We start from the raw sequence: 26,474 nt of genomic DNA, 5'->3' as shown, positions 1-26,474 counted from the left end.
TTGTTTTGTTTTCGGATGCCACATTCAGCCCGAATGTATGCTTTCGGACGTTCGTCTACGGTACGTTCCCAATCGCTCCATTTTCGACGATTGTTGCAAGTTGTAAATTACGGGGCTTGGGGTTCGTCCGGTCCTAAGATAAGGGACAACGTTCGTGCTGAAGCTCCAGCGAGTTTTGGTCTACCAGAACACACGGCACTACCGCAAGGGTGACGATAGCGAATGACACATCCTGCGGCGTCGTCATGGCACGTGGGTTTCGATTTCAGACATAGAGGTGACACCGTGAATTTTGATTCTTCTCGTCGTAGTCGAACTGTGCTGATAAGCGACCGTGCAATTTTTGCGTTTATCTCGGCGAGGTTTTTGTTTGCTGATGGGACACGTTGACTGGCTGTCGGGGATGGAATGGTTGAAATTTGGGTTATTTAGCGTTGGAGTACAGTTAAGTTAAGATTAGGACATAGGACATAAGCATTTATTTCGGATAGAATTAGAACTATTTAATTTATTTAAGTACAATTCTATTCTTCTACTTCAATTCCTCTGCTATAAAAGGGAGAGCTCAAACACACCAAACCGAACAGCAAAGAAGCGAAAAGTCATACAGTTGATTGTCCGTCTTCTACAAAACTTTTGACAAACTCAACTATGACCCCTTGTACCATGTACCTCAAGTCCTATAACTCACACAGTGAACCGCCTCGAATGAAAGGGAACCGATCGGAAAGAATGTCTGATTGCATCGGTTTTGTGAATTGGTTTTGTGTTGAGAAGAAAGTAAAAAAGAGACATGGCCGAACGAGACATCCTCCACTGAATGCAGGCCGGATGTCGATTCTGGAGATTTTTAATTTTTCCAACCTTCCACTGCTTTTCTGTATCTTCGGAGTCTCCACCAAATAGAGGATATTCCGAAGGATTGGCACAAAAGCAAGGATGTCTGTTTTCCTCACGTTTTCTGTGCCCCTGTGTGTCGTGCATGTGTGTCTGCTGCAGTGTGGATCGATTGCGACCCGGGACTCTGTCCGTTTCGATTCGAAGCCTGATCAGTAGTCTGTCCGTTCGGTTCCGCTTCTGATTGACAATCATCGGTAAACAATGATCGCCATGTTTCATCACTCTTCGTGCCTTCGACAAGTGGAACATCTCCGAGGACAACCCTCGGAGAAAAGGGCTAACGTCAGCGCGACCGTTTGAGCTCAGTGGATGGGATAAAGATGAAAGATCTGCGAACAGATTTCCGTGCAATTTTGCTTTCTTGAGCTCATGTTTGCCGGCTCGTTGCACACACACTCACACGGACAGAAACGGGCATGGACAAGGATGGCCGGCCACAGTGCACACATTTTTCAGACTCAGCATTCATCTTCTTTTCTAGCCTAGGTTCGCTTTTCGCCGTTCGTGTTCCTTCAGTTTGTGTGTGTAATAAATGGTCTTGCTTGCAGATTGTATTTTCCCCCTTTTTTTGGAAAGGATGTATTGATTCATCCATGTCTCCCCAACAGATACACTCCTTTTTCGAATTCGATGCGAAACCTTTGACCCGTTCGGACGTTCGGATTCATCATGTCCGTCAAGCAAACATCAGGCAAGTGATTTGTGATTTAGTTGCATTTTTGCGAACGTCCTTATGGCTCGGGATATACGGTGGGAATTTTCTCGGGACAGCGGTGTTAAACTAACAGATGAGAGTTTCCTCCTTCGTTTGGGAGCGTCCTTCACTTCCTAGGAAATGCTAATATAGGAACGCTTATTCGGCAAAATCTGCTCAATATTATATTATTTATTCCTAGTTTCTCCGTTGGGGTTTGCGTTGTGGTTCTATATTTTTAGGACTTTCTTTTGTGTATAAAAGTATCTTATATATTTTTGATATCTAACCAATCTGATCACAATTTATTATTTGAATGTATTTGTTTTCTTACAGATGTTCTTCAACCTAAATTGCTGCTCCAAAAGATAAGGTAAGCTGCATGCTCTCTCCACAAAACCTTCATTTGTTCGATAGTTTGCATAAATTTAGGCGTATCGCATTCTTTTCGGGTGATTTGTTTACGAGGCTTGAACTGGCGGGGAAAACTAGTTCAATCTAGCCCATGAACTACTGATTCCTATACACAAAGAATATCCTACTGCTTGCAATCATCAAATATCACCAATCAGGATGCTTTTGCTAATCCGATCCTTACGCATCAAAACTCCCCTTTTCGGCTCCTCTAAGTGGATGGATAATGATGTCATTCCTATGCATAAGATTAGATTCATTGCTTGCCCGTCTTTCGGCATCAGAACGCAGTTGAAGTTGCAGAAGAAGCTTTAGTGAGGCTTTAGTAGGGCATTGTGACGAATGTTTTTTGCGTGTTGATCCATCGTCAAGAATGTTCCTCAATGTTGGCATCATCTGCACTGGCAAGTATGACTGAGCCCCGGAACTGGGACGAAGTAGCGTAACAATGCTGTAATCAAATTAGTATCGAAGCTGGTAACTTCTTCGGCTTTGTACGAGATCGAGAATATCACTTCACGCAACGAGAGGCAGCGAGAACGATTTTTCGGTTGAATGTTCCAACATTCCAAGTAAAGAGGAAGTAACGAAGAGCTCGCTGTACAAAAGATATCGTTTGCTCCACTGCTTCCGGTAAAGCAAAAGATACATTTCTCCTCCTTCGAAGCGTGTATTGGAGGAGGTAAATTTAATCGACATGGTTGCTCATCTCTACCCACATACCTTTCCTCTTCTTCCTTACCCTTGGTAGAGGATGTTGTTGTCCTCAAAGACTCCATCCATTCGCTGCACAAACAGAGCGCTGTAAGGGAACAACATTTTAATTTAATATGTGAACACGCCGCATCATGCCCCGGTGGAGGGATTTTTGGCAACAGCAATTCCTCCTCCACCAGCCAGAGAGGGAAAATGGGTCGCAGTTTTGTGGGGGGAACGATTGCAAGCAACACCAACACCTTAAAAAACCGGCATAGTTACCGACTAGAAGGAGCGTTTTGTGCTGGCGCGCTGTGAGATGGGAAGTCGAGATAAAAATCTGATTAAATTTAAACATTTGCTTGGTCGCAGCTGGCTTCGTTGTGAAGTTTTGTGTGGGAAACTAGCACCGGCCGAAAACGGGCGGGAAATATAAGGTGGGCTTAGTACAGGAGAGCCTCGTGGTTCGTAGATATTGTTTGTGGATGATTATATGTTGGTTGTACGCTGTTGTCAACGCACGGTTCGTGTCTCCAAGGCTTTGTAGTTGAAAATTGTAAATGAAAATATGAGCAGCTTCACGACGCGCTGCTTGAGAATATATTGCAGGTAATGATGGTAGTTCCTGTCATTAAGGAAGATATCGGTGGCTGAGCAGAAGATGTCAGTTCTAAATTTAAAGTTTCGATAGCTTATGACTAAAAGAAGTTATTGAACCTTTCGAGGGTGGTTATTTATATTAAGTTCTATATCAACTATAACAAGAGTTAGACCCTCGGCTTTCGATATCGACAACAGTTGCAGAGTTAAATAGACCGTTGGCGGTTGAAAATTTTCAATGAATTTCTGTGTATCATGCGTGCACCACGATTTAAGACTCAATTTACTCCAGAGCAGTAAGTATAGATAGATAGAATCGGCTTAGGGCTAAAATTGTTCTCTCACCCTTCCAGGCGTAAAATGATGCGCGTAAATACATTCGACACACGCAAATGGAGGCGCGCAACAAACACAACACGTGTGGCTGCAGTTTGTGTGTGGCATTTTACGCGACAAGCGACACAATCCCGTACATCTCTCTCTCTCTCTCTGTCTCGCTGCCTCTTATGCTTTGTGTCAATCGAGAGTGTAAGGACGACGCCGACGACGACAGCCAGGAAACAATCGCGAAGGATACTGTGTTTTCCCTGTGTGACGATGCTTGATGAACGAGATCTGGATGGGAGGAACGAAAGGATGCCGTTGCGAATGGTTCGATGGCTCTAGAACACCTTTCTTGGGAAGTGTATCGAACGCAAGAACGCACCGAGCAGCAGGAGTGTATAGTTACTGGAAGATGGCTGCGAGTGACTGTCATCGGTCCAGGCTGCGACTTGTGCCATGTTGGTTCGCCTAATGTGCCCTCTGCTTGGGCGGGTTGCCTCGGGGGAAATTAATCATCATCATCATCAACATCATCGGGACCGGGATGTCTTGGGCTGATGTCTTCGATGGTGGAAGTCCGTTTCTCGACATGCCAAGATGCCAACGGTTACCTCGTCGTTATCCTGTTGGCTTTGAACCGGTGGCTGCCTGCCTTGGTGGTTCTCTCCAATTGCAGCATCAACGAGACCGGAGAGACCTCTGGTTTTGCGTGCTCTTCTGGGCCCGCGCTGATCCGGACCCGGGCAAGCAGGCATGATGTCAATGATCGGTTTATGGCGTACGCGAATTGCGCCATAACAATCCCCCAGATACGTGAAGCGAGAACAGTACTGCCGCGATGAGATGGGAAGACATGAGTTTGTCCGGAAACTGGGAAGTTGCTGCGATGTACCGTCGCACCATTCTTTACCAGATTAGCAGCTGGAAAAAGAAATTAGTGGGGGATTTTCCTGGAAACTCACCACCTTAAAATATGCATCCGCATGAGCTGTTTTCTACCGTGTCCTTGTGCTTAAGAACGGCTATTATCCTGCTTTATTACAAACTGCGCCATATTTAAACGTCCAAATCATCCCTCTTCCTGGAAGCATCATTTTTGGGAAAAAGGCCAAGGGTTTTTACACGCAAGAACGCGCTACATTCTCTCACATAAAACCGAGACACCCAAGATTATTCTGTTTGAATGTGTGTGTCAGCATATGTGAGTGTCTCAGCTACGTCAGAACCCTCTGTCTTGTGAAGAGGATTAGAACGCGTTAGGAGTAATTTAAAAATGAATTTATGAATGTCTCCAAGAGATGATGATGTCTTGCGCCACACGTGTGAAAAGAATTTGTTAATCTCCTGCCTTTCAAGACAGGTCCGGAAAGAAGGCTGGGGTGAACTTCATTTCCTGTGCCGCAAGAACCGCATCCTGCCCAGCGGAACTTCAACTCCAAGTCTGTACGCGTTGCGGATGGAAATCAAGAGGACCTCTAGTTTCTTCTCCCCGAACGATGAAAATAATCCTTCCGTGTGCGTGTGCGTGTGTGTTAAATGATGTCAATTTCTCCCTTGCTCTCGAGTGCATTCTAATCGAATCAACCCCTTTTGCTGTGTGTGTGTGTGAAGAGCTCAGGAAGTTTGAATTATCCTTGTAGGGGTCGGCCATCACAAACGCCCGGTTTCGGCCACGTGTGCTGCTGCACAGTTTGAGGTTATCAAGCGGGATGAAGAAGATTTTCATTTCGCTTATTATCTGGCGTAATCGAGACAAGCAGCAGCAGCAACTTGACGACAGATAGATAGAGTATACCTATCTCGTATCTGCTCCTATTTCTTATTCCTCTTAGAGCACCAGATATTCCTAGGTCCTCTTGGCGTAGAGGCTTTTTTGGAAGGGTGACTCTCTTTTGGCAGAAAATTGACTTTTCGTCGCCTTCGAAATTTTCTTTTCTTCCCGTTTTCACAAACCCCTTCTCTCTGAATTGGCATCTTTCGAATCGAGTGGGTTAAATGTGTACTTTCTGATGAGGGAAAAGTCAAGGGAACTTCAGCCCTTTTTTCATTGAGAACATGGCCGGGGAAAACCACATACACGAACAATCGCTCGCACTTGGTTCGACTTTTTGATTTGGAATGCGTTTATACGCTTTGGGAGCTCGCTTTCCCCGACCTTAGGGTATTTGTTTATGATGTTTGGTGTAGTGTACTGGCTTGACTTTCGTTCTCGATGGTGATTTTCCCCCTATCGCTCTAAAGACGATTACAGCGAGGGCGCAAAATTGGGATCAATTCTTGCGCCATTGAATGCATCCTTCTCGCCTAGACGAGTGAGGGTCATGGAGAGGGCCTGGGGAAGAGAACGTTATCAGGTGCTTGCCATTTTTGCCCTTCATCGATAAAGCTGCTCTGCTCGGGAAGAACTGGAACAGGACGCGTTTGAAAGGCACAGCAACTACACCATTCCAATGGTTTGATTTTTGTGTCAAGTGTGGCGCAAGGTTCTACGAATGTCCTGAAGGGAATTCTTGGTCGCAGTGCGAAGGAGAAACAGAGTGAGATAGAGAGAGAGAGAGCAGAATGCTGTACTTACATACTTTCATCTCCCCACCAATGCAAACTTCTTCTGGCGCGTGATAAGAAGATTCCTGCGTTGTAGCAAAAACGTGCTCCCGGAGCCCGAAGAAGCGGCCGGAAGTTGATGAGATAATATCGGGTATCGAACCGGCGTGCAATGAGGGACCGATTTCGGCTCACTCCCATCATCATTAGGCGTTAAAGAGGTGGCCACGTGTATGCGTGTGTGTGTGTACCATAAGGAAATGCCTATGCAAACACCCGACACTTGATGAGGGTGGTTAACCTTGCGAAAGGAAATTGCGAAAAGGATGTCTCAAAAACATATTTTTTTTCTTCCTCAGTTCAGGGTTAGCTCCTTTTTTCCTAGGCCGAAGATTGAGATCGTGTAGATGAGATCATCCCCTCCCCAAAAAGGGACGTCTATATCTTTGGTGGAAACGGGTTGTAGGAGGTGGCTATTTACAGATCAAGCGTGTGACATTTATTATCCTTCTTATCGGGCTTGAGAACTCTCTGCAAGCACAGGACCTCGTAGCTTCTTTCTTCATCTTTCATCTAGCAGAGGAGCCACTAGGTCGACTGTGTCAACTGCACCGAACGACAATGGTAGGGAAGTGCTGCACTAAATTATTCAGTTATTGTTTGTTGATTGAATTTTAACGTCACCCATCGTCGTTAGCTGACCAGGCGCAGGCGGCCCTGCCGTTGCAGGACGACGTGTCACTAAACACATAAAGCAGTGCGAGGGACCATTGTGTCCTCATCCGGGTTCTCCGGGGTAGTTTACATTTCAATTTCAAATTTAGAATAGCCATACTAACAAATTAATAACCAGAACGGGAGGAACTCGGGCAGTGAAGGATTTCCTGGTTGGTTGGATGGAATGCTGTTGTGGAAAGGATGAAAAAACGGTTTTTATCACCCACTCGGGTTCCCTTTTTGGAGATTGGAATTAATCAACGTTCAACTGTGCCGTGTATAGGACCAAAGTTCAATTTCCGTAGGCTGTTAAGCTAATGGGTGGCCTACATTTAGGCGTTTAGTTTGAGTAATGTGTCAAACGTTTAGTGGATGGGGAGCGCAGATGTGCCTCACTCGGTGGAGTGGATGACAAATTGCAAGTGGCTGAAAATCAATTGGTTGTTGTTAGTCTAAAAACAATGTTAAATACTGCCGAATTTCCAGGTGAGAAGTGAGCGGAACCAAACAAAAACGGTCGCTCGGTGCTATAAATCGAAGCTTCTTTGATTATTTGTGTAGGTCATGAAGGCATGCACCGCGCCTGCCGAACGTCGTCGAACCACCACCGGCCTCGCTAAATGGTAGGTCATAAATTTGATCCGCACCTAGCTCGAACAGCAGCAGCACTGTGTGCAGTACGTTGCAGGTTACGGTCTTGACCGGCGACCGGTAACTAACGGCGACGGTGACTGCAGCCGGCTTGGTTGTGCATGGACATTTGCAAAACGTGTTGAAAACAACACCATAACATCAATCAATCGGTGGCACGGTGAAGGTGTCCAGGCCACCAGGTTTAGGTATCAGTTTAACCACGGGCAGTGATTGCAAACATGGCCCGCACAGGTCAAAGGTTGTATTTGCTCAGCTGAAATCGTGCTCATGTCACTCACGAGGTCCGGTTCGAGTATCGTTTTTAATCGGGTGTTCAACGTCCTCGTCTAAGGGCGAAAAAGGACTATCGGAGTGTGGACGTCCGTGCGTGTGTCCGTGCTATACAGACGGTGTGGGTATATATTTGATGGGTGTTTTCGACGAGCTCTGACGTTCGAGGCGTTGAAGATGAAGAGTTGTTCGCATTGGAACCGGGAATCAGGAAACCTGAACCCATTGCTGTGTCAGCTCAAATACCACGCCACATCAGGGGCTTCCAGCAGGAGGGAGATTTATCTACCTTTAGTTTTGATCCATCCATCAACAAACTTCGGAAGCGGATGCAGCACCGTTTTGTCATCAGACTCCGAGTGGTTGTGCAGACAGGCCTCGGACACATCACAAGCACCGGACATACGATCGGTTTATCGTCTATGACATCTCAACGCAACGATAAGGGGGTCAAGCCATCCATCAATGCAAAGTCACGGGACGGGTGTCGGTAAATTAAACTCAGTTTGGGAAGCTCAGTACCGTCCGTGGTGAGTAACGCGTTGGAGTTCGGTGCGCCATTCTCCTAAAGTCCTGTACCCAATTTACTGTCCTCAATTGTATGTCCACCGTGTAAATGATAGTCGTACTTGCAGTAAAATCTTTTATTCTCTTTATCCATTCAACTACAACTATTTTTCCTTTCTGCTGCAGCTTTACACAGTATCAAGCAACATCTCATCAAAAGCAAGAAATCCTCTTGATTCTCTTTGATGGTTTCATCTGCTGGAATATGGCGCACCTCGGTAAGCTCCGAACCGAGAGAAAAGAATGTCGGCGAACGGCTGGCAAACAAGGAAACACGAGATCTTTTCAAAGCGCCACTAGTGTGTGCTAGGAAAATGGCATCCAATCGCTCCGGTCGGCACCGGCCATGTCTGGCGAGCCTGCGGCAGGAAGACCCGCGGGAACGGAAATGGACATTGGATCAGCGACACGTTAGCCGGCGTGTTTCCGGTGTGTGCGTTCGGAAGCTGGGAGACGTATTGGACGTGTACTGTCTTTGACATCCGCGCGTCTGTGTGTGTCTATGTGTGCTCCGCCTTTGAACAGTGTCATTAACATCGAATAGCAGATAAGATACGTGTTAGTTTCGCTTCGTGACGACCATGTACACGACGGCACACACAAGGTCGAGCGTCGATAGGAGTTCCCTGTGTGTTCGAGGAAATGGTACCGTGTCCTGATGAAATTCACAAGGATCATCCTCCGTTGCAGGATGGATAGCTTTCCATACATTTTTGGAAAACTTTTCGAGTAACACAGACACACACACATGATTCCCAATTTAATCGCTAATCCTACCCTCTTATGTGGGACGTTTCTGTTTCTTCGCTTTTTATTCGCAATGAACCAGACCAGAAGCACACACACACACGTCTGTCATTACATTAGACGTCATCCAATCAGTGTGGTTCGAAGCGACGCTGGGTTTTGGAAAATTGTGTCTTAAAGGCGTGAATTGAAACCATGATTATCTCTCCGGATCTGCCCATGCCGGTTTCCACACGGCCCATATCGCGTCGTACGACAGACGCTCGCTGTTTCCTAGCTTCGACAGGCGAAATGTCGAACGATGATGTCCGTAAGTTGAACCGAATTGGTTCGTTCTGTTCGCCTTTTCCTTCTGTGTAACTTTATCAGCTTTCGTTTCTTTCCAAATCCGTGTGCGGAAATGCTTTACCCTGCTGTGGGCCCCGGAAAGCTGAGATCGTTGGTCGTGAAGGATACTTGATAGCTGGACGGCGCTTTTGTGACGCCCGACGCCTGGACGTGCCGGAAGTTGGCGGAAGGAAGCAAGTCTGGCGAAAGGTCGAAATTACAGAGTTTAAAGTTGATGAAATATTTTGATGAAACGTTGAGGTTTGATCAAGAAGACTTCTGGATAGAGATATAGTGAATCACTATTTTCTCTAATGACTCGAATCGGTACTTTGACGTAGAGAGCCCGTCTTTTGCATCTCTCTTAAAAAGATATGCCCCATATATTTCGTCATAGCATTTAATTGGATCAACAAACGAGAACAATGCGACATCAGTTCTTCTGGCTTTCTAATTTAAATTAATAGATTACCTTGCTGGATAGAAATGGGATTAATTAGTGAACCTAATCAGGTAACGCAATGTTCCCGAGAAGCATCCACAAATTTCGAACCCAAAATCCAAACTCCGGATTCCAGTAATTGATTCTTTTCCGCCCTGTGGACTCACCCTCCTGCCCAGATCTTGGCACATCCTGCAGCTCGTGGCACATTGGCTAAGAATCGATTAGTTGCTCGACACGTAGCCGTCCAAAAACTTCGAGTACGTCGAGGCGTTTCAGCATCAGCAACAGTCTCCATTCCACACAAAGCCTCAACAGAACAGAAGGCGTTCAGGGCGTTCTAAATTAAACAAAAATTTAAATTAGCTCGCAAAAGTGTCCCGACACTGCTGAAGAATTTTTCCACCGGTTCTATGTTTTGTTTTCCACCCTGCAGCAGCTCTCCCCCTCTTCCTCTACCTCGCAGTCTTTCTGTGGAAATGGCGTGGCGCACTGTTATAAAACGGATGACGGGGTAACGTGGAAAGGTCCTGGATGTTCGTCTTTAGCTGGAGCCGGTGTTTTGCCGTCTAGCAAACTGTTGTGGAGTGGAACTCCTCATTCAGTTTGCCCCCCCTTTGGTGGAGGATTTCATTTCGACACTTGAAACAGTGACACCCGGCGTCCCTGCCCCCGTTTGCCTTGCCCGGTCGACCATATTTTTTCGCAGGATTCTTCCACACTGTATCCTTTTCGGGCACGATGGCTGCTTCTGGGTGAATGGGAACATCTTTCTGTGCGCTCATTTCCATCACGATGAAGGTGCAGGGCACGGCAGGGGGGGGGGGGGGGGTGGAGGTGAAGCGAGGGATACAAGACGAGACGACGTCGTGCTGGTCGGTTTTTGGTGGATGCTGGGTAGCAAGCAGCAGTAGTAGTGGTAGTGGTAAAAACAAACAAATTTGCATAAATATGTTATAAAAGAAGCTTAAAACAGCAACGGGAGTAGAGCAGATAACAGAAATAAAATTCTCCCTGTGCTTCGCCACCAGAACGGGCACAAGGACAGCGACGGTGCTATGGTGGTGCCTACTGATGATGAGTGAATCGAAAAGCGGATTGTGGGAGGGTTGGAGTCGTCCTTTCATCTCGACCGAACGCTCGTCCACCACCGTTACCGCCTTTTTGTTGTTTTGTGGAAGATTGGCTGACGTGGACGGAGAATGACGGCTATCTGGAGGGCAGAATAAATAAGAGGACATCCTGCGGGGAGACACAAGTGGAAAGACGAGAGATCCTTGGAGATCGCCAGCCCCTGCTGTTAGCCCGGCCGATGGTTTTTCGAGTGGCTACGGCTCTGGACACACGTTTGTTGTGAGTGTGTCCGATTGGACTGTTGTCCGTGTGGAATGTCTCGCATTGTGGACGTTGTTTATTTACATTCATAAACATTCGAATCGCAATGGGTAATGATGGAAGTCGCGCACCCCGATGTGCTCAATAGGTTGCAGTGAGTGCTGCTTATTGGGAAAGGACCTGTGATCAATAGGATTCTGCAAGGACTGTGGGAGGTGTCCTTTTTCGACCGAGAGCGTCCGGGCATGTCGAATTGGGAGGGACGCGCAACTCGATAATGAAAGAGGATACTCTTGCACCCAACGTTGAGTACTTCCGATACTCCGGCACAGAGTCCAGAGTGACTACTCGTGATGATATGCGTTTCTAGGGTGCTCTGGTCGATATTCTGACCTCTTCAAGGTGCTAAACGTCATCTCGTAGGCGTGAAGTTGTGCAAATGCGATGGACTGGACAAGAGTTTCAGTATTTTCTCCATTATTGTGTTTGTGTCTGCAATACTAGCAAAAAAAGATGAAAAAGTAGCCTCTTCTCTTCAAGAAGCGCCTGTTCGTCGTCCTTCAGCATGATCGCATCCTTCTACTGCCAGCAAAAAACTTTCCCCAAGGCGACGTCTACCTTCGACTGGGTACAAAGAATACGTACGGTTCGCCCTCGCAGCTCTGTCCGTCCGGGGAATTGTTTTGAATAACATAGAATTTTAATTTTTAATCCATTTTTATGTTGCTTCCCTTCCCTGCTACCACACTCGCCGGGCATTGCTATCCTTTTCTTTCGACGATCGGCCGGGAGAAGGTTCGTGATGACTTCTGAGGAGAATTTACCGTGTCTTCGTCTTCGCCCACGCCATCCGGTTCGATGTGAAATGAAGCACAGGAAAAGTCATTGTGCGAGAGAGCAATATTGTCGTGCGGTGTAGAGCGTGGTGTTAAAAGGGCAAGAGTTGTGGAAGGATTATTGGATTTAAAAGTTTAGCCCATTTTAGCAGAAAGTTTGTATGAGTACGTTGTATAAACAAGCTGCGCCTTTGGTGTGGTGTTTGTGTGGGTTCTTTTAGTAATCTTGTTATACATTGTTTTAAAATACTTTAAACGGAAAGCAAGCAGGCTGGGAAGCTCCCTGGGGAGGTGTTCAATGTCAGAATTTGTCCCAGAGATATATGAGTTCTTCTAGCAGGAGATATCTTCTTAAGACAATATCAAGGCTTCATAAAGCCTGTCTGAAGCAAAAATACTTAAATTTTAAGTTCTCTTAAATAACACGTAGACTCCACTCACATCCAAGCATTTACCTCGGGTTATAATTACAACTTCTGTCACTTTTCCGTGGCAGTGATATATCCAATTTGGTGAGTTGGCCACGACCATATTTTGAGCTATCTTATGCGTGGATCACATCCAACAACGATATCCTTTCATCGATAATATTTGATTTACTTGGATTTCCCTCCATCATTCGACTGCCTATTACGAGCCATCACACTCTCGGCTTACCGAAGAGGAACATAAATTTGTAGCATTTAGTTTGCGTCCCAGCTGGAAGAATACTTGGTTTGGTTTTTTCGTACGTGGCTCGCATGCTTGGACGCTGGTTGATAAACAAATTTTGTCCCCTTGCTCTCCTATTCCATCCACTCGGCATCGGCCACCGAACCTTGAGGATGTGTTAGGGCGAGAGTTTTCCCACAACTAAATTAACTTATCCCCCTTGTACAACGAGCAAAGAGCATTCCCCAGCGAGACGTTACATTCCCTCGGTGTAATCTCGGGTCGCGGGTGTATGGAAACGCAACGGGCGAGGCGGAGGGTTTGAAAATCATCCCACTCGATAATCGAGCCAACCGAAGGCAAAAAGAAGGCCCCGACGAAACGCCTTCCAAAACGTCGGGTTTTGGTTGAAGTTCGCCCGGTCCCCCGTTCTTTGGCGTTTGGAAAAATCATTTTCTCGCATCTCTCGGAACCGGCAGGCCCAGCTCAGTCCGCCCAGCTCATTTCGTCCGGTGCCCCTCTTTGCCGCGTCCACCCGGGAACGCTAGAAGCGTCGACATCGACGAACAGCAAAATCCACTCCACAAAACGATAGCGAAGGGGCCGGAAAAGGCAGCATCAGCGCGTATCATCGGCCGGCCCTTCCTCGGTACGGGTAGATTAAAGACCATTTCCATGCTCCCTTTCTAGGGAGGAGGGAGGAAAACAGGACGAGTAGGTTAGTTTATCGTGGCTGATATGCGTTGTTGTTATGCAAATGTATGGCAACGTGGAAAAGCTGCTTCGGTCGGAGCTTGGTGGACGAACCGAGCACGAGATCCGTGCCGACAACTTCCGACATTCAGCTTCTTCAGCTCTTGTGGAGTGGTGAGATTGAACCTTAAAATATTCCAAATTGATACGATACTCTTCGTGTGCATTTTGTTTTTCTCTCTACTTTCTATGCATAGATGAATCTATAAGGTATGGGGGAAGAGGAACAGTTTGATAATAGTGATAAGTAAATTTTGGTCGAAAAGCTTTGGCCCTCTAGTCCGACAATCTCTACTGTCTATACTGTAGCGTGTGCGTCTTAATTCCCGGCATAGAGTCTAAACAGACACACGCTATTCGAAGGCTTGATGTTTATTTATTAACTACTTTTAAGCTCGTCTTTGACATTTGAGACCGATGAGGCAGGATAATTAGTGGAATCAAAAATATACTTAGAAAAAGGAAGTTTTAGCACAACATAGACAAGTCGTCACGAGAATGAGACTTGTAATTGAAAATAAGCGGCTATATAGCTATGATACGGTATGATGGGATCGTGCCAAGCGTTTGACCTATCATACCATGGGTCGTAGGCTCAAAACTTATTTCGAACGATCTCTTTGTTCTTTTATAGGTAAACTATGCAAAGTAGAAGAATAATGTGACATTTACCGAGCTGACATTTAAGCTCAAATACCTCATCAATTCGAAGGTATCCACTTAATTACAGATTCTATTCAATTATACAGGCTTATTTGATGATTCTTCGTTTGTTTAGAGAATGATATTCAAGAACCCTTGAAATGAATTTACAACTTCAGTGGTTCGGTTCGCTCTGACACATCGTCAGACTAAGGGCCCAAATTGATACTTTGTCCTCCTTCTTTTACCCTTCCAGAACCCAATTTCTATTGCGAAGTCTCTCAAACAGGCACACAAACTCATTTATTCTCTATGCCAACAATTTCCATTTCGTCGATACAATTTCCATCGCAACACAGGCAAACGATTTCTAGACGCGCTTGGGCGCTACTCGTTAAACCCAGTCATACCCGACGTTCCTTCGACGACAAATTAAAACCCACCGTTGTTCGTTTGCCATTCTTTATCAATTTTCTCGAGCTGCTGCTGTCTCGAAGGCGCGCACTACACAGGCAGGGCGTCGATGGTCTCGCCGGGTAACGCGTGAGTTTCTCTCGTGTCGGTACAGAAATTAATTCCAATTTTATTTCACCCGCTCTGGGGAAAATGCAAAATCGGCTCGTTTTTTTGGAGCAGCCAAGTTCTTGGGGCGGTAGGGGAAAGCCAAAGGAAAGCGTTCGTTGAGGTGAGCATTATTTTCCAGGCTCTGGCGAACGAAACGCGGGTCGGCGGCGGTGTAGTATGCTGTGGAATCAAAAACGTGTTGTTTTAATTATATTTTTCCTTGGTGCTTCGTTTGGCGTAATTTTGCCTCGTAACGGCTGCTTGGGACGGCGTATACAATATGGAAACGAATCGGCAGAGCAGCTAGAAAATCAATCCACCAGCGAAAAGTACGCGTACACACTTACGCTGTCCCCATTTGCTAAGCATCTTAAGAATTCCTAATTGTTTTTAACCGATGAAAATGAGCCTAAACCTACATCGGCACTATTCTAAGCGGGAATGTTGTCTTGGGTTGTCCAAAATGAAAGCAATCGTAATGATTTTCTGGTGAATTTATTAGTTAGAACGACGGCTAATATAACGGATGATAGTATAAGGTTAATTTTCTCCTACCTACAGCCAACACTTGATATGTTTTAGGATAGAAATTAAGGCTGAATTTTATGAAAAATTTCCCTAACAACCCAACCTCTTCATCAACAAAACCAACACTCCAGCTCAGTGTTCCCCTACTCGCCAACGGCGCTAATGTCCAACGATCGCATCCCCTCGTCAATTCTTACCGTCACCTGGCCTTGCTTAATGATGTTCTTTTAAACTACTGAGACATTGCACCGGTCCCTATCGGCTCGCTCGGAGCATGCTACCGGAAGTCGTTCCTTCAGCTTTTCCTTTTCCCCATTTTCCTGCGGTAAAAGAAAACGGACTGCTTTTTCGGTTAATCATCGTGCAACGGGGGTCTGCGGTGGTGGCAATGAAGGATGTCATTAGGTTGCTGAGCTGGGCAGATTTAGCGGCCGATGGCTTTTGCGTCGATAATATTTTAAACGGTTTTACCCGGTGGGTGGGGGGCGTTTTCGGTCGGCAACCACATCCTGATGCGATGACGTGCAAAACCCTGATAATTTAATGGGATTTATTAGCCGCGCTCTGTACTCGCGTTGATTGAGTGAAGCTCTCGATGGAAGAAGTGTACTTAGACGTCATCTTCCAATATTTTATAATATTGCAATACAACATTTTGTCTTTTCTTTCGCCCAACATCATCAGCGACCCAGAAATGGAAGGCGGCACGCAAGTAGTAGTTCCATTACATTTTTCCGCTCGACCGCGTTCAGATAACGCAGTGAAACACCGAAGACTGCAAGAACGCCAACTGTGTGTGCGTTTTTCCTTGCTTTCGTCACAAATTCTTTTAACATTTTCATATTGCCTCTGGTTGGCCATTTATTGTAGACGCATTTCTAGCTGTGTGGCCGTGTTTATTTATTCCTGGTAGAGAGCAGTATCTTGCTGTTTGTTGCTGTGTCGCAATATGGAGCCTCCGGAATGGCGTCCGGAAGTCGTTAAAATTCGGGTTGTCTTTTTGTTAGTTTGCGTTTTCTTGGCCAGTAATTTCTTCCAACCAAGGCTCAGGCTACAAACGACAAACGCACAGCACCGTGAACCATCGTAGTTTGCTTCCACTCCTCCCAGTGCTACCGATGGCAGCGCAAACATTATGGGTTCTGTGTCCAAGTGCGTCTGTGTGGCTTCTCGGGGGTCGAACTGTGTGACATTGTTTGGCTCCCGGCAAGATACTGGCTACGCGCCGCAAGGACGAACCCGCTCGATGGGCACGGAAGGCAAAATAGATCCCTTGGGAATTGAATTCTCAATGCGAGTGTTTGGGGGCTCACTGGCGCTTCCTTCACCAAATTCCAAAAGAATTTGCAAATAAACAAACATTGCGCCCGGATCCTGCCGGTCGTCGTCGTCGTCGAAGTCGGAAGTGTCTGGAATGTTTCGAGTTTTGAAGTGTTGAATAGGGGTAGTTGAGCTTCTTTCCGCGTGGTGAAATTTTAAACTTGTCTCCTGGTCACGGCACCAATAAATGATGAAATGTTTCAAAACAGTTGGCTCAATCGCTGGTTTGTGAGACTGAGAATGCGGAACAGTAAAACTTCACAGTTGAGTGCGTAATAATTGAAACAGAAGAGAACGAACAATAAGACATTTAAAGTTTTGCTAAAGTTCTGCTACTCCTGGCACATAGTGTTGTGTCAAAGCGTGGCGATGAAACATTTCACCCAAAGCGTTACACAGACGGAGCGCTCTCCAAAGGTTCACGGGCCCAGAACAAATGGGTTCTCGAACGCAAAACGAGAACCGCAATCGTTCAACCGTTCGCTACTAACGGTGATATCTGCATTCTACCGAAGAACAGACACTGCCAAAATCATCATCTGCGACCCACGGCAGGCATAGCGAAGGCAGAGGACTTGGAAACAGCCTTCGGCAATAGTGCCTGCAACGCCTTCACAATTTTTACCGGCAAAAGACAAAACACAAAAAAAAACCCTTGCTACTTCCCTCTTCGGTCTGACCGGTGTCGTCGTTTCCGTGTGTCTGTTTTTGTTTATCCTACTTTTGTGTCTCACTTGGGAAAATTCGTTTCCCCAAAGCTTCGGCCTCGCCCGCTTCGATGTTTGCTTTGGACGGGAATGAATTCGAACCAAAAGAGAGAAAAAAAAATTAGAGCCTCAACACACGGAATGATCTCGTGTGCCAGTTGAGCAAACATTCCCCCTTGGTGGGAAAAGTAGCCACCACCAAACCAGTCAGCCAGCCGAGGAAATGCCTTACAGAGTTTTCTTAAAGGGGAGCAAAAACGATGAGATTGTCCGCTTTTCCGTCTTCTGCCCTTTTCTGGCGGTGCCCAAAAACTGTTCTTATTTAATTATTTACGAACGATTTGAATTTGAATTTCTTTCTGCAACGGAACCGAAAGTTGGAACAACAACGTCAATGTCCTGCTGCTTCGCCATCCTTCCTTCCCTGGTTCCTAGCTTGTGTGGAGCAGTGTCACACTCGGCAACTTCCATTGGTGACGGAAGAACGGATGATTTCGTTTTCTTTCGCCCTTCGCACTGTGGTGTGTTCTTCAGCGTTTCGGAGCCAACACGAAGCTCTTGGGTTTTATCATAGAACCTGCTACTGGCCCATCTCCACACCACACCCCGTCTTATCTCTCCGATTGGCCATTATGAGTTTCTTTGCCACCATCGCGATTGCCCCAAACCGAACTCGTGTTTGTATTTCAGTTTTTCCCATTTTCCTAATTTTCACAACTCGCACTCCTGAGCACAGGGGTGTGGTAGTGGGGTAGCATTTTCCCTTTTGCTTGTGGCTTGCGCGTATTTTATTCAGGAAAAATGGTGTCCTCCTCTATCCTCTATCGAAAGCGAAACCCGGCTCGGATACTGTTCGGAGACGATTTTCTTCTACACGCCCAATAAATACGGCGAAAAAGGATAAAAAAACCGCCGGTTGGAAAAATCTGCAGAGAAAACTCTTTTCGCACGGCAGTGAGGTTATGTGTTTTTGGTTTTTTGTGGGGTTTGGGATTCGGGAAAAATTTATGAATTGTGAAAATGAACGCATCCAAATGTGGCTGTCGACAACCGGCGGAAACAAGCCGACGTCTGGTGGAAAATGGACGAGAACGCATTCCGAAAGCAAAATTCACAGCTCGGAAAAATGCAAACACATGTGAACCGCGTCCGAAATGCACGCCGACGGACCCTAAATGTGGGACAATTTTCTCTTCACGGGTGGTGGAAAATGGGCAGAGGAAAAAAAAAATAGAAAATCGTGCCTAAATTTAAGCGAAAACACAGACGACAATGTAGGCCCTGCGAATATTATCCTGGTCACGGCACCAACATTCTTCCAACACGCTGTATTTGTTGAAATTATTTAAAAGAAACAAACTATCGTGCCGTCGTATCCGCATGCCGCCCGAAAGCTTGCTGGCTGGTCCTTGGTAGATAAGATGTTTATCCGACATCGGCATCTTGATGACTTTCGGAACCTCCAACCCACTCGTGGCCATGGTATTCGACATCAAGCGAAGAAATAAGAGGCGGGAGGGAAATAGAAAAGATGATGAGCGAAATCTCAACACTTTCCACCATTTTTTGCTTGGGTTTGTCCTTTCCGTTGAGTGGTTTTGTTCGAGATTTTCGTTTTTATTTTGCTCGTCCCATCGTCTTCTTATTGTAATTTAAATTGGCTAAGCTAGACACTATCATCGACAAGTTTGCCGGTGTGTTTTTCGTTTCTTTTCTTACACTTTTTGTATTTGTTCCATTTCTTTTCTTTTGCATCTAGATTACGTGACCTTAACGAAGCTGATGTTTTTGTTTCGTTTAGTGTTATCGATGCAGTACAGTTTTTGGAGTAAGGAAAGGTTTGTTTTTGTTGTGTACTTCGACTTACAAAAACTTTTCTTTCCCCTTTTTATGTGACTTTGTTGTTATAATGAGTAAGCTTTTTTTTATATTTATTTGCGCCAGTTTTGTTGTTTTCGGATTTTCTTTTTCTTGAAGTCGCGAAGCATTTATATGAGATCGAGTCGGTACTCGTTCAACGCAACCCAAAATTGGCAGTCCCGAAAAAAAACCCAGTAGCGAGTAACGAGTTAGACCCGTCAGTGTTGCTCGATAAGTACTACGGTCAACACAAGCTTCCGAAACCTCTGCTGTCCGAGGGAGTAGACGCGCGTGAAATGGACTGCGAGAAGTTTCTCTAAAAATATCAACTCCATCCATCGGTTTGCAGTGCCCGAAAATAGGCAAAGCCGGGTACTAATTGGGATGTTTTCCGTTTCTGTCGATTGGATAAAAAACGTCTTACTCAAATTTATCATACGCGTCCGAACTTCGTGGATCCGTCACTTTTGAGAAAGCTTCAAGAGCCACGACGAATCTCGTTGGTGACACAGCTGCTTAGCGCCTTGTTTAATGTGTTGTTAAACAGTGTCGAATTTGCCATGGGAAGCTGCTACCGGGCATTTCGGTACGAGGACGCATCGCATGGTAATTGGTTGTGTCAATGCCTTGAGCAGGTATTTTTGGGATGTCTAACGCACACGAGGAAGGCTTTTCTGGAGGGATAATGATTTGTTTAAACTGGCAGCAAATTGTTTGACGTCCAGTAATAGGCAAACGATCATCACATCTCCAGAGTTACCCAACAGTGCTAAGTGTTGACAGGTTTTGTGGGAACTGAAGAGGAGGCTTTTTTACTCAAGTTGCGATACATCAAGACAAACTTCGGATTTCCCGTGAGGCGCTATTTTGTGTTAAACTTAACTCAATCGAGGTAAGGAAGTCTCGACAAAATGTCAAACCAAAGCTCGTGTGAGCGCTTTGTTCTTGAGTTTGTTACGCCAGTTCAGTATCGCACACCCTGTTGCTGGGACGAGTTAAACTAATTATTTCGCTCCAATGACTGGTAGGTCTTGCGTGATTCGCTTTCAGACACGTCCATATCTTCAACGTCATTGCCAGCTCGGAGCTGGATCGCTTCGTTTAGATATGCAAACGAGCGAACGGCCAGTGTCTCATTTCGTCAAATTATCATCCTCGTTCCTCGCTTCTGCTCGACCTCCGCCAGGCGCTCTGCTGCCCTAGAGATGGGCGGAGCTGGAAATTATGTCGCCAGTATGACTAACGTACCGTACGCATCATCCGAGAAGCGAGCTGAAGCTGGATGGCATCTCTCGCTGCGTTCGTAATTTAGTTCGTACATCCGAGCCACGCGGAAATCTTTTGATGGGTCCGGGAAGCATAGCGCTTAGGCAGATCCAACCGTCGGATATGTGTTCTTCGGCGAGCCGGCAGCCAGCCTATCGAAATGGATCTCCGGACGGGGAAAGGATGAGTTGTGCTAGGTGCGGAGAGTGTAGCGGCCAATATACCAAAATACCCCGTATTACGAACGCTCGGCAGCAACCAGCGGCGTTCGGGCCCGGGAGAGATTTGTAAGGCTTGCCCGTGCCTTCAATGCCCCCGCGAGATGGATGACAGCAAAAGAGCAGGAACGCCGCGCGAGGAGCGAACGAAATCCATGTAAAACGTGTCCGGAATGTTTACTACCGTTAATAGTTTTTCGAAAACCGTTTTAGCGCCATCACCGCACGACGACTTCTTCTTCGGCGTCGGTTTCGCGTTCGCCGTCCGCAGCCACAGTGAAACAATCCACCAAAGCCCCCTCGAGCCACAACTTGAGCCCGGCTTCTGCCAATCTGCCCGATGTCGCGTCCGATGATTATGACGATTCTTGAAGGGTACGCGTTGCAATCCACAGAAACCTCCACGTGTAAAACCCTCTCGAAGTTCGGGGAAGGAACCGTTCGACAATAACCCCCCGGCCTGGCTTCTATGTAGAATGTCCATATTTTGGAGGACTTTCGGCAGGTCTGGTGAGGGATCGGTGGGATGTTGTGTGTTCTTTTACAAGAGCCGCAGCACTAGCAACACGCGCAATGCACCACCATTCGACACTTAACCCTTGAGTGGGCAAGAGCTACTTTATTTTGACACTTGTTTTGAAGTATTTTCTTCGTCGTGCGTCTACAAGGGTACAACTGCATTATTCATTCACGGACGACCACAGAGCACGGCTAACAATAACAAGCCATCACTGGAAACAATGGAGGATTGTGCTTCCAAAAGAAGGGAAAGAATTTCTTCATTCCAAGCAGTGTAACACACTTGGAACACTTCAGTTTCGGTGCTTTAATAAACGTTTCAACTTTTCAAACCCTCTCATATGCCGTTCCCTCATACACACACACGCCGCCACCATGTTGCCACGGTGTCGATTAAAAATGCACGTCATGGCATCACGAATTTCCTTTGCGCGCGCTCTCGGGGCTAATGCGATTCTAGGTTGGATTTGTACCGTGGCAAGAGGACCGCACTGTACCGGGTGAAGACAACAGAGAGAGAGATAGGGTAAGATTTAACAAGCTTTCGTTTGGTGAAAACTTAATAATTCTTAAACTCACCAACCAAACACGCGTGGATCGTTCTGAGTCGGAGCCAATTTTTCTCTGGACGCTTCCATTTTCCGGTTCCATTCCGTGCGAGCAAACGATGACGGGTGGATGTTTTGTATTGGTTTTATTTATTTGCTTTAAATAGAGCGGCCACAGAAGATAACGATGGAAGTACAAAAACATCGTTTTGACAGTTCATCTTGTTGGGAGGCGATATTAAAAGAAACTGGCAACTGAATGAGGAAACAAACACAAAAATGGCCGATGTCTAGCGTCATTTTGTGTTGCATTTCTTTTCTTATCTTAATGGCGCGCGCGTCTGGTTCTGCTTTGTGGGCCGAGAGTGTGGCGAGTCCTGTTGTTGGGCTGTTGTGGCTATTGGTTTATGATTATTACTCTGCTGCTCAAAACGCGCGGCATACTTTTGCGTGCTTTTTGTTCGCGTTTTGGTTATGAAAAATGCAAAGTGAAAGATCATTACTCATGTGTCAAGTGCTTTTTCTGCTGGATGCTAGAAGAAGTTCTTAGTTCTTTTGACACTGTGACATCACTATAAAGTAGTGACAAATCGTTTTTTCTCGGATCTCTCCGGCAGAATGTAGTGAGAACTCGGCAGACACACGATTGATTATTCCTAAAAAGTTCCACAACAGTCTCTTCAAACGTCAGCTTCGAGTGTCTCTCCCGAGAACTCTGTCGAGAACTGTCATAATAACTCTTAGTTCTTAGCAATTCTAATGGGCCGTGATTTAATGAACACTTCTTACGATGCTTCAATCGCGTCGCCCTAACCTCTTACAATAAAGACACATTCCCGATCTTTTCATTTTAGGAAGTTTCCCGAACATCATCACCACCATCCAACCGCCACCAACTGTTGAGTCCTACACACCTTGCCGATGGATGGGAAATTTGTCAAATTTAATTGAGTGGTAAGTCTCAAGCACCAGGACCCTTCGGCTTTTCAGGCGACCGATTAAGGGTGGCGATAGATGGGACGTTTAAACTGGCGGTTCCTTTTCTTGTTTTCCGTGGAGTATTTACGTCCATGTGTTCACCTCAACGAAGGAGTAAGCAATTCTTCCACATCAGGGCATGTGAACTCAAGTTTTGCTCCTCAGCATTTTACCTCAGGATATTCAGTGGTGAAACCATACACTTACGGCATGGTTTACTTTTTGCTGTGATTTCCTTTTTTTGAAGCGATTTTTTGTGTGCCTTCTGCTCCGCATAGTTTGCATGTTGTGTCTGCAGGTTGGGTTCGGGTGCGCTTGCTTTGGCTACTCCGTAATTAAGTTAATTATTTTTCGGACAGAGAAAGAGAGAAGCACACACATTCCGGACGTGATAGAATTCTGCCACTTCGTAATGCAGCAGTGCCTGATGTTAGATTAACTCACTTTACTAGCCATTCTTCGCTGCTGCTTTTATTCTTCAACAAAATCACCCGGCCACCAGCGAGCCAACCAGACAGCCACGCTTAGCGATTAAGGATCATTCTTTGGAAGGGTTTTGCTTTTTTATTCGTATTCGTGTTACCCTTTCGTTCACTTACAGTAAACCTCCCAGTTGGTTGGGGGCCCGACATTTTGCTACATTAATTAAAGCATTTTTAAAGCAAAGCATGAGAAAATGTCTCACGAAGAACCGCCCCGGGGTAATGGAGCGTCGCCAAACGTGGCGGATCGCGCGTTGATTCTATTTCCACAACGAGTTTCCATTGGATTATTGTCATTTCCCAACACTCAGGTTCGCTGCTGTGCTGGTGGTGCGCTTCGGGAGATATAATGGGGCTCGTGGGGGTTTATCTTTGAAGTCGATTGACCAGACAAATCCCATTTTGTCCTTGCCGTACGGGCGGGCAGATCGGGAGATGGTTCGCGAAGACGTGTCCATTTTTGGAATCTGTTCGCTCGCTGATGAAGTCAAAGCCCTCGGAATGTGGGGAAGCTTTAGAGCCAGGAGTTTGTTATGACTTAATTTTAATTAATTAGGATTTTCCATTCGGTACTGTGTTGTTCTTGGTTTTCACAGATAAGCTTTTGGTATTTGGTACAATGAATAGAAATTGTGATGTTTAGTTGATAAGCAAATGCTAATGAAAAAAATGCTAAGAGAATGAGCGTAAACAAAACTTTCTAAGAGAAGCGAATTAGAGCCGACTTACTAGTCAGAAACTCGGGGTGGACAATTTGGTTCTAGGTCTAGGAGGTCTAATAGCGTAAAGCCCAACAAATAATATAGCTATGGCAATATCGTCATTAACTATTGCGAGACCCTAATACTCAACAGACTTGGGAGAAACCCGATTCCTTCTCTCCTTTGACGATTTCGCCTCAAGAGAGTTCTTGGCATGTCATTTAACCAGATTTAACCAGTAGCTATAGACTCCAAAATCGCCATTCTATCCAATGATCTGACACCTCCGGACAAGCCATTTGAAAGGCACTGTCTGATCAAGTTCGCTTAAAGGATTCTTGTAGAATCGTCAAGACGATCGTCCAAAGGGTGCTCTGCAAGTGTTGAACGTGTCGATTTTAAATGATATTTGTTTGTTTTCTATAACATTTTACAAAAACCCAAAAAGGTCCCGTAAATATGTCGCAATCTCAGCGCCTTTATCTTCGAATGGACAAAAGTTTGTCAAAGTGCCATTTCAGTATCCCGTGAGCTCATGGCTCCTTCATTCCCACAGACCAACCGGGCTGGGAGCATTTTCCATGCGATACAAAACTTTTTCCCTCAAGCATCAAACGGCACACGTACACCCGTAAATAATGGTAACATAAGTTTGGTTAACATTTCGGTTTCCGTTCACTGCTTTTTGGACAGGCAGGATTTTTGCTGTTGGACGCTGACCAAAGTTACCGAGGATGACATCAAACAGGGTGATAGCGCGCCCGACACACGTTTGCATACTATTGTTCTCCGTTTTCCAGCTGGAGTTTTGTTTAGATCCCTGGCCCCGTGTTTGGCTTGATGCTGACGTGTAATCTGTCCAGTAAGGGGTTTTAACTGGAAAGATATACTCTCTATCTCACCACCACACATTGAAGCATATATTTATGCGCTTTTTCTGTGTGCCACAAGAGTCCGGGCAATCGTATCAAGCGCCGCTCGTCGAGGATCAGAGCAAAAGTTTGGTTTGGCAACATTTAAATGACGATTTTTCCCGGCGACACATTTACCGGTGGGGTTTCGTTTTGTTTTACGAAGGGAGAGAATAAAATGCGGTTTTCCCGTCTCTCACTGGACCTCACCCGCGTGAGGAAAGCCAAGGTTTATCAAGCGGAAATGTGAACATATATACTCGTTTCGCTTTCATTCTTTTTACCCCTTGCGAGCATGTGGAGATCCTTGGGAGAAGTTTTTCCCCTTTTTCCCCGAGCAGAAGACACCAGACCAGGGGGGCCGGTGAGGTTGGGTAGTTGGGTGAGAGTGCAAAAGCAATAAAACCGACGGCATCACACTAATATATGAACGATGTTGTGATGGCGGATGATGATGGCGCGCGCGCTGCGGCAATCGAGTCCCAGAAGAAGCGGCAAGCAGCAGCAGCAGCAGCAGTAGCAGCAGTATGAGTAGCATGTGGTTTTAATGTGATTTTTACACAAAAATATGATTTACTGGCACTTGTACAACTTTCTTTACGTCCGTCGTCCTTACCAGCGGACACCATCCTCCACCATCGTCGAATCGTCCTTTGAGCTGTGCCTTGCAGTACTTTCTTCATTTGGCACGACTTCTGGCAGCGAAGAAGTGTCGAATTCTTTGTGGCTTGTCTGAACTTCTCCCAAGACGCGGAACGTACCCTTTTTGCCCGGTGGAACAATTCGCATTCTCCGCTTTAGTTGCTTTACGGAGCATGATCTTCCATTTTTCCCGAACTTGAACTGGGACTAAAACTAATGGTCAACCTTGAAGAACATGACGTTTTTGGGGGTTGTTTTTGGTCGATGATACCCATCATCCCCCGTTTCGTCCGACGCTCATAATTTACACATGGAACCACATCCGACCCCATCTGGACAGCGGAGCAGCAGTAGAGGACAGGAAGACGGAAGGAAGCTTGTTCTTCTGGTCCCTTTTTTGACCCGCTTTCTCTGTTTTGCTGCTGCGAGAACATTTAAGGCTTAATTGTGCTGGACATGGAAAAATATTTCCTCTTCCGTCATTTGCACGGCTTGTGGACGGCGTCGATCCAAACCGAGACACGATGGTTTGATGTATTTAATGACCTTTCTTCTGGGCGAAAGGATATGCGGCCGCCTCGCTCACCCAACGGAACAGTGGGCGACTTTTGGAAGGGTAGCAGGGTCGTTGGCATTCGACAGGACGACACCAACAGGGTGATTTCGATGTCAATTGGTGGGTTATTGGTACATAAATCATATCCAACGTCACCCTTCCTTTGGTGTGTGGTTTGGCTTTTTGGGGGTTTGGAAGGATACGTCGTCATATTAAGTACTGTGCGAGATGGATGTACGTGGTGTGGATTAGGTTGAGATGGATTTTTTCCATGGTAAAATAATTTTGAATTTTTAAATTCAAATTTCTCAATGACAGCATTGCATATAAAGTTCCAAATTTGACACTTGACATTGAGTTTTTTTATATGAACATAATGTTTATTAATGAAATTGGAAAAACTATGCGTAAAGCATTGAGATGTCCAAATCGCTCTTATTACTATAACATTTTCTTGCATTAAAAATGCTTACTCTGGACGAATCCATTCAGCCAACATCACGACAGCCACGTGGCCTTGTAAGTTTGGTGTAATTTTAATGTAAAACATGCGTCAGGACA

At 45.8% G+C, this 26,474-nt stretch overlaps 1 protein-coding gene across 4 annotated transcripts in view; it reads left to right on the top strand.

Moving 5' to 3' along the window:
• LOC118512151 (homeobox protein homothorax-like) overlaps nt 1-26,474 on the top strand; it is a 55,740-nt gene that overhangs the window by 8,300 nt on the left and 20,966 nt on the right. For 3 of the 4 annotated variants that reach the window (XM_036056190.1, XM_036056187.1, XM_036056189.1), the window contains exon 3: nt 1,931-1,967. The gene's annotated coding sequence lies outside the window, so the exon portion shown is untranslated. Of the gene's footprint in view, nt 1-1,930; nt 1,968-22,497; nt 22,598-26,474 lie in introns of all 4 variants that reach the window. The other variant, XM_036056188.1, reaches the window with a different exon arrangement.

The sequence above is a fragment of the Anopheles stephensi genome, chromosome 3, assembly GCF_013141755.1.
Source record: "Anopheles stephensi strain Indian chromosome 3, UCI_ANSTEP_V1.0, whole genome shotgun sequence".
In the NCBI taxonomy this organism is placed as follows: domain Eukaryota; kingdom Metazoa; phylum Arthropoda; class Insecta; order Diptera; family Culicidae; genus Anopheles; species Anopheles stephensi.
The sequence above is the reverse complement of the archived record's forward strand: the minus strand, read 5'-3'. Positions and strand labels throughout refer to the sequence as shown.